Here is a 6,441-nt window from a genome sequence, read left to right as displayed (position 1 = left end):
CAATTTCTGTTTTAGTTTATTATATTTATCTTTCTGATCTGTTCGTTCTATCCCGTGAGATTTTTTTTTAAAAAGACAAAAAACACTAATCAGCTACTGAAGCATCTTTATCTTCTATGGGTTGCAGGGGTTACGACCCCTGGGGAGGTGGGTGGGTATTCATGCATGGCTGTCTTCACTTACACTTTGTAGCTACGCAAGGCATCTAAATTTGTTTATATTTAGTTTGCCCCCCACCCAAAACACCCCATTTCGCACGCTTGTCCCGTTAGTGTCATTAGGCTTCTTGTGGAAAGTGTGTGTGTTTGTTTTTGTTTCCGCCATATTTGTGATGTCATGGGTCAAAGCAAACGGGCGGGATCGGACGCTTCCGTATTTCCGAAACTTGAAGCTATAGTCATTACTAAAACTGAGTCAATTGTCAACTTGTTTGAAGTAAATATTCAAGCTGCAAGTACCATTAGAATACTGTACGCAAACATTGTAATATATATCACCAAAAATAGTATGGCACCATTTCTATTGTGCTTATGCTGATATGAAACCTATTTTTCTGTAGGTGAAACCCTTCCTGTAGAGGTGATCCTTGGCACCAGTAATGTGGAAGAGGAGTGAGAGGCACACCAACACCAGCACATGAGTCTCTGTTTAATAATTGGGATATTATAACAGTAAGGTAATTCTAGTTTGGGTACATTTTTGGCAGATTTGAACTCCCCCTTAAAATGGAGATATAACTGTAGGGCATAGCATATATTTGTTATGCTACATTAAAAGAGTACTAGTGGTTTTGTGTTGAAGTGTTTAATGTATATTGTCGGTCAGTAAGTCAGAGCACTTTGTTCCAGTTATAGCTCCAGAAGTCAGTCACCAGCAGCAGATGTCACACAGTTATAAAATGGGAAACTTGAAGAATAAGGTACTAGTGGTTTGGATACATGTGTGGGAAATTTCACCTTTCACTTAAAATGAAGGTACAGTTACAGTCCTTAAGAGTATACTGGCAAATGGTAACTCAAAGCTCTTTGTTTCTGTTACAGCTCCAGAAGTCAGCAGCAGCAGCAGCAGACGTCACACAGCCATAATGCGAGAAGCTTGAAGAATAATGTGGTAGTGGTTTGGATACATATGACATATTTCACCTTCAGTTTAAAATTGAAGTTTGTTTATATTGGCAGGTGGTAACTCGGAGCTCTTTGTTCCAGTTATGGCTCCGATAGTCTTCCAGCAGCAGCAAATGTTACACAGTCCTATAGAGGCAAACTTGAAGTATAAAGTAATAGTGTTTTGCATACAATGGCAAACTTGACCTTTCGCTTAAAATGGAGGTACATTTGCACTGAGTTTAATGTTACGACACGTGAATGGATTACCAGTGATGTATATGTAAATACTGGAATTTGTAACTTAGAACTTAATTTCAGTATCGGCTTTGAAATTTGGTCACTGGATACAACTATTTTATCTTTCATGTTGATAGCAGCAATCATCAGATTGCAATCCAGTTAAGTACCTGCGAGGCATGAGATGTCAAAAATACTTGTGGGTTATTGGTAGCCTGTGTCAAGGCATGTGGCACCTCAAAGTTTGTAAGTACAGTAGCATTTTGTTTTCTGCTTTACTTAAAAATTGGTAGCTGTAGCACCCATTCTGACATTCAATTATTTTGAATTTCAATTTTCTTAGAATGATACTGACATCAGTTTGTTAACACTAATCCGTATATTATTGTTAATATATGCTGCTATTTTCCTCAGATGTTAACTGAAATTGTTTTATTGTTATGATAACAACACTTCAGCCTTTGCAAACTTGCAGTATAGGTTACCTGCTGAGAAATATTTACTGGAAGAAATGGTTTCTTGAATAGGACCGAAAGGAAAACCACTGAAAATGCCAAACGTGAATTGGTGAAACATCTTGTGCTCAATACTAAATTTCATTTGCAAAACACGGAAGTTGTCCTATCTTTGTGGTGGAACACAACAAATTCTCATAATTTTGCTAGTTTGTATTCTAGAAAGGGTGCCAGAAATGGAAGAGTATAATTTTTATTAAATCGGGCATTAAATGTAAGTAGGTTGGAGTACGGAAAGCGTGCAACTGGCCTTCCCCACTGTAGCCTGATGTGCAGGTGGTTATAACACTAGTATCAAACTGCATGGTACCCACTTACTAATGTGACCTACGCTTGCATGATCTTCTGCAGACAGCAAGAAATCCGCTACTGCTCTTACTACCTGTCCAACAGTTGTGGAGGATTTTTTCCCCTTGGTGCTTGACATGACATGTTTTGCCCTCTGCCCTTAAAATCTCAATTCTTGTTACATTTTTCATCCATTTTCTATCTCCTGATGGACCTGTATTGATTAAAAAACTAATCACTGCAGAGGTGATTGTAGAACTTTTGCTAGTGGCAGTGTGGAGGGGCTCCACTCTTTAAAAAATAAAATTACATTGTGGGACATGGAATTATTATTAGATGCTTTCATGGACATTTTGTTTACTCAAAAAGTCAGTCATTATCTGAGGTATTTAAATGTTAACTTCAAATCTAAAACTGCATCAAAAGATAAATTTCAGTGAGTCTTTAACAAGTTTCAGTATCTTGCTTCACATGCTGGACACTCCAACTATAAAAAACAGTGTTTTGCAGAGAACAGCTATTCAGATGTTAACATCCCAGAATTTGTGTAAAAGATATCCCTTACATTGTTAGTTTCATTGTGGTCACACTCTGCAGTGTAGTGTTATCAGCATACATATAGAAGTTTGAAGAACATATTAAATTAATTGCTAGACATGCCTTAAGTGAATATGTTTACTACTAATATGAGTCAGCTAAGTAGTTGCTGCAAGTTTTTATGTTGTTTCTAAAGTGTCATTAGACAAGGATATTTCTGCTGTTTGTTTCCTGTTCTTCTGTTTCAGATAACTACTCATATATGCAGCAACTGCTGAAGCAGCCTCTGGCAGTTTATTGAAGTTCCGTGAACAAAGTGCTGTGTGGTCTGTTTGTGTAAAGTGGTAAAGAAAAATGTTAAAGTGTAATTGCATATATATTTAATCATTATTTTTGCTAGTTGTAAGATCTATTTTCATGTAAATCAGAACATTGTATAATAGGTAACAACCGAATGAGGCAGTGTAGCTATTAACAGCACTGACCTCATATTTGGGAGGATGGGGTTCGCTCTGTCTGGCCATCCTGGATCGCTAAGGCAAATGCCGGGATGGTTCCTTCATCAAGGCCACGGCTGACCACCTGTCCCGCCCTTAGAGATCCTTTAAACATTGTGTGTATACCCATATTTTGAATTATTGATGTTTGTTGTATTATGTTGAGATATTCTTGGATGAAATAAAAAAAGTTTATACATTTGTATTTGTGGTCACATGTTAAATTACTGAGAAAATTGCAGAGTGATTATGGCACCGAATTTCCATTCAGGTGCATTGGGATCCTTCGCCTGTTTGAACATCCTGATTTACATTTTATTTGGGTTCCCTAAATTCCTTTAGGCAAATACTTTTGTTGGTTCCACTGAATAGGCCATGGCAGATTACCTGCCATGTCCAATCTGAGTTTCTGCTCAGTCTCTTGACATGTTAACTATTTATTCATTCTCTTTATAATGCTGCAATGTTTTAAGTGTTCCATATCATTGTGAAAAAGTCAGAATAAAATTGATCATTTCACATGTACATACATTTGTGTTGGTTACCATTTTTTATTTTAACTTATCTTCCTTTTGTTCCCTGTACTCTTAAGTAATTTGTTAAAAGCCCATGAGGTCAAAGACGAGCACTTACTACCATTTTAGGATATATTTTATGTACAAATAAGGTAATCTCTCATGTGGCATGGTAATGTCTTTGTTGAGGTGATATTACTGTCTCATGAACATAGGTGTCTTACATAGAACATACAGAAATTAAATAGCTGTGCAGTAATCTTGTAACAATATATTTTAATTTTGGGGCAGGATAGGAAACTCATCTCAAGTGATACATGTATCATCTCTTACCTTCTCAAGAAATGTCAAAATTTGTGGCACTACTGTGAGCACAAACACTTGCTGTCTCATACATAGTATGGAAAGCTATGAAGTGTAGTAGTGTGTATGCAACATGTTAATACTTTCTAGGGATTTTAAACTTACTGAAATGCCTTGAGTATCGGCGGTGATCTAAAAATGGAACATAGTTGAGTATCTTCTCCAAGTATACCCCATCACTAATGCTTGGTAGCATCATGATGAAAAAGTGCCAGTGCTGTATCAGGTCAACTTGAATACAAAGAAACTTATTTGGTGAGACTTAGCTTTGTGGCATTAGCGAGAGAAAAATGAGTTTTCTCAATTTGTACACATCCATTGCAAATAGGCTTTTTTTCATTTAATTAGTTTTTGGCCATTGACTTTGAAACATTTTATACATAGTTTGGAGCATATCACTTTTATGCGGGAACAGTGTACACTTCAGACATAGGTATTGCAATTGAAGCATTTCACGGAGGTATATTTGGCATGAATACAATATGCTTACAACAATAATCACGTCAGATACATATTTACTTACATTTGGGCCTATTAGCACTTGTGCATACTACATGAACGTTTTTGAATAAAATATGCTTTTTTGTTTTCAAAGAGCTCAAGTCTGTTCATTTTCTATTATGTTAAGCAACACTGAAAAACTCTGTTAGGTGCACTCATTGCTACGTTGAGGTTGTTATATGCAAGACTTAGCCCTTCATTTTGAGTGCTCATCTTGTCTTGTTCATGAATTAGTCTTACCTATTCAGACAGTTAACTGTCATGATATTAAACTGCAAAAAGATCAAAGCAGGCAGCTGGCATTGACAGATGAAGTGTTTCGAAAGGATTCGTGTTATTGCCTCGTGTGAGACAGAAAAAAAGCAAAATGTGGAATCCACAGGTAAAGCATTCCCCAGGAAAGGAAATTTTGTATTTCCTATAAATGAATATCTTAACAGGGACTGGTAGAGTAACTTAAGTAAAAAGTATTATTTCAGTTTTGACAGCACTTTACTGCAACAGACAAGATCAGATTTCTGAAAACTTACTGCAAATTTGTATTACCTACGCAATACCATTAATTCATACTCTCACAATCTGGATATACAAAGAAGAATTGTATAAAACGAGTGAAAAGGTATTGTAATGACATCTGAGACATTAAGCCTTATGAGTTGTTAATCAATCATTCAGCACTGGAATTCTGTATACAATAATGCCAAACATGACAGATACACAACAAACTGAAGGCTTGGACATATGCATTAGTCATTCTCCCACCACAAAATCAAAACCCTCATTGTAGATTAGATTAACTTGTTTTTGTCCCAGAGACCCAAAAATGAGATGATTCTCATGGATGTGCAACATGTCAAAGTATAACGTAAAGCATTTGAATATAATACTTACCACCATCATCATCATCTGTCACGAGATTGTCAAAATATGTGAATATATTGCAGTAAACTGGAGCTGCTAATATGTACAGTATTAATATACTGCCAGAACAAAACATAGTTATGCACTTTTAATAAATTTATCACACACAGAATACCTGATCTTGACTGTTGTGACCAAGTGCTGTCAAAACTGAAATATGCTGGTAGCAGAATTTTTACTTAAGCTGGTCTAACAGTCCCTGTTAAGATATTCATCTATAAAGTAGAAGTTGCCTATCAAAAAGTCTTTCAAACTCTCAGTAAACCGTGATTTATCTGAAACAAAGTTTTTAATGGTTGCTGGCAGTTTATTGAAAATGTGTGTTCTTGAATGTTGAACCCCTTTCTGGTCCAAGGTAAGTGATTTTAGATCTTTATGTAGATAGCTGTTCTTATTCCTAGTATTGATACTATGTATTGTGCTATTGGTTGGAAATACTTGCAACAAATTTCATTAAAGAATAAATATACTATAAAGCAGTGGTTAGAATATGAAGTTCCTTGAACAGGTTTCTACGTGGTGTTCTTGAATTTATACCACAAACGATTTTTATTGGGCCTACATGCTTTTACATGCTAAATACTTTTGCTCCGTTGATGAGTTACCCCAGAATATGATCCCTTATGACATAACAGAATAAAAGTATGTAAACTTTTTTACATTTGTGTCTCCTCCATCTGACACCATTCTCACTGCAAATACAGATTTGTTTAGGAGCTTTAGCAATTCTGTGGTAAGCCCTCCAAATGAATTTATTATCGAGTTATAATCCCAGATATTTAACACTGTCAATCTTTTCGATCTGCATGTCTTTATATGTTATGGGATTACAGAACCTTACGTCACGGGTCAAAGCAGACGGGTGGAATCGGACGCTTCCATTCATCCTATGTTATACACATGCTGCAGCTGGAGAAATCTAGCAGTTTTCCAACTAGCGTACTCACACTTTCAACCATAT

At 36.1% G+C, this 6,441-nt stretch overlaps 1 long non-coding RNA gene across 3 annotated transcripts; it reads left to right on the top strand.

Annotated features, from left to right (window-relative positions):
• Nucleotides 1–686: 686 nt before the first annotated feature.
• LOC126213150 (uncharacterized) lies at nt 687–3,381 on the top strand. 3 transcript variants are annotated; one of them, XR_007541087.1, is made up of 3 exons: nt 687–1,110; nt 1,206–1,328; nt 1,481–3,381. It is a non-coding gene; the product is annotated as an uncharacterized LOC126213150 (long non-coding RNA). The 3 variants fall into 3 exon arrangements; XR_007541086.1 differs by having other exon boundaries at nt 1,425–3,381; XR_007541088.1 differs by lacking the exon at nt 1,481–3,381 and adding an exon at nt 1,412–1,454.
• The last annotated feature ends 3,060 nt before the right edge of the window (nt 3,382–6,441 follow it).

This window comes from Schistocerca nitens, chromosome 11 (assembly GCF_023898315.1).
Source record: "Schistocerca nitens isolate TAMUIC-IGC-003100 chromosome 11, iqSchNite1.1, whole genome shotgun sequence".
NCBI classification, from domain to species: Eukaryota; Metazoa; Arthropoda; class Insecta; order Orthoptera; family Acrididae; genus Schistocerca; species Schistocerca nitens.
This window is presented reverse-complemented; position numbering and strand designations above follow the sequence as displayed.